Source organism: Sinohyriopsis cumingii, chromosome 5 (genome assembly GCF_028554795.1).
Source record: "Sinohyriopsis cumingii isolate HCF-2022 chromosome 5, ASM2855479v2, whole genome shotgun sequence".
Classification (NCBI taxonomy): domain Eukaryota; kingdom Metazoa; phylum Mollusca; class Bivalvia; order Unionida; family Unionidae; genus Sinohyriopsis; species Sinohyriopsis cumingii.
The window spans coordinates 86193923-86199244 of NC_142965.1; positions in this window are offsets into that span (position 1 = coordinate 86193923).

Here is a 5322-nt window from a genome sequence, read left to right on the forward strand (position 1 = left end):
TTTATATGTGACTCCGTCGACGGTATCGTAAGGAAGAAACATTAAATCAGCCTGATGGACTTCATTAGGGACACTGACGGTGAAACTCGCGTACGGTATTTTCTTAGGTGGAGGAAGATAAATTTGCCAGACTGCCTGTTTCGATAACCACGATTCAGCGGTGGATTGTTTTACTTTAGCGGCTTTAGCGAGTTTGGCTATTGCTGATTTTCCTCGCCAGAATCCTCGCGGAGAATAATATATTTGCTCCATTATTATTTACCAGCACCGAATACTAATTTACCTTTCATTGCGCCTTTTATCAACCAAGTTGCCAATTTTTCCTTGAAACTTTTGTCAGGAATCGCGTCTATTGCATGAATTAGCCTAATATCAGCGAGATGTCTTTGTTGTAAATCCCCGCTGCGATACGCAAGATCGTGATAGTAACACGCGTTATCGATGGCGTTTACTGGATCTTCGCCGGGATTTGGTTGATTATTATCGTTGAGTCTTATATCGAGCCTTGTGCCGGGTCCGCAGTAATTGTATCCTGGCAGATGCTTTTCTCCGGGATATTTCGCCCAAGGCAACCCGGGTAGATTTTTCATGGAGGCGGTAATGTCTCCTCCGGTTCTTCTATTTTTTTTTTTACAAATCTGAACTTGCGTGTCTTACAAACTTCGCATTCTCCTGCAATTGCGTTCCTGTTATTGCGTGTGACAATTTCGATTGGACTTATCGTAGCTGTGTGAGTGCGACACTTAACACAATATAGATCCATGTATTCTAGTAACATGAATGTAATTGATTTTTCGGCCACGAAGCGACGCGAGCAGGTGAAACACAACGCGGTGTTACCGAATTCGATAAGGATGATAATCATTGGCCCGTCTGGTTCTGGAAAGACGCAGTTGTTGCTAAATTTGATAATGCGATGGCTAAAATGGGATAAGTTATATTTGGTTGCACCGTCCGTTGATGATCAGCGTTGTTATCAAGTACTAAAGGAATTTAGTGACAATACCGACGAAGGCACAATCGAATTCATCACAGACATCAATGAAACTCCATCAGTGGAAAATTTAGATGGCGATGTTAATAATCTTGTTGTATTCGATGATGTTATGCTGGATAAGCAAACTAATCCGGCTAGGATATTCTCGCGTGGCCGACACAAGAACACCGATGTGATTTACGTGACGCAGCGATATACACAAATTCCAAAGGTAATTAGGGACAATTGTAACATCTTATCAGTTTTCAATGGCGTCGATACTCACACGTTGAGAAATATTCATCAGACTTGGTGCAACGGCGACATGGACATAAACAAATTCAAAAATTTCTTCAGCCGCGCCCAGGCAACACCGCACGGTTTTATCACGATTAATCTTCATGATCCGCGTAGTAGATATCGAATCGGTCTTGATCAAATTTATTCATGAGACTCGCAGCCAAACTTTGCAAACTTCGTCGACACCAGAATAAATTTCCCCCCCCCCTAAAATCCTTGTTTTTTCCTTGTCCGGAATCATCGATTTTGCACACAAAAATTGCATTCGGGGACGAATTTACGCAAATTAATTTTCGTAGGAAGGCTTATTTTTGAAATCTGAGGCTTCTACGGGAAATGTTCTCGTAGGAAGCTTTATTTGGTCTGGAACGTCTGGTCTGTAGAACTTCCCTGCTGCTCCCGTATTCATGGTACTCGGGAAAGGGTCTAAGACTACCGGGAACCGTTTATTAACGCAAGAGTCTATGACTCCAATGTCTAATTTTGATTTAATAGACGCCGCAAACGCGCTAGCGATAAAAAACTTCAGAGGTGTTTTTATGAGGGATCAATTACCGGCGGCACCAAGGAATATTGAAACCGGCATAATTAACCTCGATGGGTCCTCCGGAGCGGGAACTCATTGGGTTGCGTACGCGATTGATCCGCGTGCGATCGTCTATTTTGATTCATACGGGTTAGCCCCGCCGAAAGAGTTCATGCGGTATATCCGGGCGTGTTCAGCCCGGGCGTGTTCAGCCCGGGTTTTTTATTCCACGCTGCCAACACAGCAATTAAGTGACCCACCGATATGTGGCCGCGAGGTATTGAACGTACTCGCGGCGATTTCATCATCGCGGAAACCACCTCATGTGGTTGTAAACGAATACACTAGTGGGAAATTTAGAGACAATTACATTAGATAATAATGATTGATATTTGGGGACGACCGGTTTCGGCGCTGAAAAAGCCCACGGAAACGGCCGCCGCCGACATAAAAAAACTAATTGAGGATGAAATCACTGATATGTTGAATCTAACAAGTGTTGACCCGGGCGAAATAGTTGTATTTCAAGACCGCCAGGGTAAATTGAAATCCGGTAATGTGTCACTGAATGACGTTTTAATACGACAGCGTGATACCGACGAGGGCGCTATCGCGCTGTATACCAGCGACGGACGATTCAAACCAGGTGAACACATATCGACGGTGACGGATAGGGTAACATTAGTCCAGGACGGTTTTACAAGGTTAGATAGATCGGTGACCGAACTTGACGCGCAGGTGAAAAAATCTGCCACCGAGGTGAAAAAATCTGTCGCCGAGGTGAAAAAATCTGTCACCGATATACAACTCACTACCGCTAGTTTTTTTGGAACCCCGACGGTAACCGAACCGAATCTTGCAACAATAAAAAATACTATTTTGGAGTTTACGACGCTGTCGGGCCAATTTACCTCGTTACGAAAAAATGTTAACAGGATCGATGACAACTTTGATAAATTCCTTGGTAAAAAAAATGCCAAACCGGATGAAATCACAATAACTATGAATGATATCACTGCGTATGGACAGGAAATAGAAACAATCAAAACTGATGTTGCAACGAACAAAAGGAGTGTAGACGCGCATGAACGGGAAATAGAAATAATCGGCGCTAATGTTGCAACGATCATAAATAATGTAGACTCGCATGGACGGAAAATAGAAACAATCAGAACTGATGTTACAACGATCATAAATAATATGGACGCGCATACACAGGAAATAGGAACAATCAAAACCGATATTGAAGCGAACAAAAAGGGTGTAGACGCGCATACACAGGAAATAGGAACAATCAAAACTGATATTGAAGCGAACAAAAAAAATGTAGACGCGTATTGGCGGGGAATAGGATTAATCAAAACCGATGTTGCAGCGAACAAAAAAGGTATAGACGTGCATACATATGAAATAGGAACAATCAAACTTGATGTTGCAGCGAACAAAAAAAGTATGACCGAGAATACACGGGAAATAGAAACAATCAAAACTAATGTTGCAACGAACAAGAATAATATAGACGCGAATTTGCGGAGAATAGAAATAATCAAAACTGATGTTGAAGCGATTAAAGACGGACTACCGAGAATAACAGAGCAACTCGAAACTAATATTGAAGCGAACAAAAAAAATGTAGACGCGTATGGAGGGGAAATAAAAACAATCAAAACTGATGTTGAAGCGATTAAGGACAGACTACCTAGAATGACAGAGCAACTCGAAAAAATGAAAACACCTCATGGGATCATCGGCAGTGGCGTATACACGGTTCAATACGGATCATTCGATTGGACTCCTACGCGTAATGCAATAGATGTCACCGCAATTGTTAAGGGTATTTATCGATTGACATTGATTTCGGCGATGCAGTTCAGTATATCATCGCCGAGTTCATCCGGGTTTAACAATACAATATCAACAATCATCGACAAGGATACAATCGAACGGTTTATAATTAAAGCCGTTGATAGCAGTCTATTTAGGGCAAACATCACATGGTATGCGGAATTTGTAGTGGATCTAAGTAATTAAAAACACTAGCTCTTTTAAAATAAAAATGACCACCAAGGAAATTGAATCAGAGGTATCACCGACGTCACATCAATATCGATTCGATACCGCAAAAGAATTTTCCGCGAACTTAAAAACGCTTTCCGAACAATACCGTGCAAAAATAAAAAAATACCGTCGTAAAATAACCGCCATCGACGCGGTCGTGTACTCAGTGTCGGGCATAGTAGCTGGCGCCGGTGTTATTTTATCCACGGTAACCACGATAGCCCCGATCGCTGTTCCAATCGCTGTCTCCGCAATGACAACAATTGCTGGAGTCGCCAACGCAATCACTAGGAAGATATCATCGTGTTTTCAGAAAAAACTCGACGAGTACACAGTAAAACATCAAATAGTATCCGACGCGTACTCGAAATTATCCGGGTTGATCTCGTTATCGATTGATAATTTGTTCGTATCCGATGTTGAATTCTCCACGATGGTCCAGTTGTATAGCTCCGCGATGTCAAAAATCGAGGATTTTCAACTGGAAGCCGGAACCACCTCAATGGGCTCTGGTTATTAATATTAAACACTAAAGACAACAAATAATAATAATGTCGCTGAACCCCGAAGGGTTTCAATTACTTCAGCGGATCGCGGAGAACACCACTCCGGTACAAACAAATATGATATCAATAACGTCAACGAAACCCGAATTCAGTGTGAACTTCCCGTCGCCGGTTCCAGTGAAGGAAATAGCGCTGGCAAAATTGCGAGTATATCACAGTTGGCCTAATATTCGAGCGGACGCATTTAACGGACAACAACCTAATAACTCGCTGGTTTTTGCACGGACAAATAAACCCGATGGAACCCCAGACTGGAAGGAGGTTACAATACCAACTGGGTCATACCAAATAGAACAAATCAATAAAGAATTTCAACGCAGGATAAAATCGATCACAGGAAAAGAATCAAAAATCGCTATTACGGTTCATGAACCGACGTTATCGTCGACGATTGAAATAAGCACACCGGGGTATATGGTTGATATCTATAACAGTTCAATAAGAACCATACTAGGATGGCCTGAGAATCCACCTCATGAAAACCCCGCGGAAAAGCAATCGTATCATGAGATTAATCCCAGTTATCGAGATGTTTTGTTTATTATGAAAAACGCGTCACCCCCCGACTGGTTTACATTTCAAGACAGGAATACCATGTATTGGCATTTTAGGTACGAGAAAACTCCTGGATCGGTCTCGACGGCCGAAGTTAATTTAAATGATATCGATAGGTTTTTTATCGAGATTAATCGTATTTACCAATCACAACTAGAACAGCTACGGGAAACAAAAGCACAAAAACACGTTGAGGTGTTAAATCAACTTATATCAGACATGGAATATATCAATGAACGAATCGTCGGGGTAATATCCGCTAGCAGAACTAATGATAAACAAAAATTCCTAACCGAGTATAATATCGCAGAAGCCGATTTACCCGATTTTAAGTTTCCAAG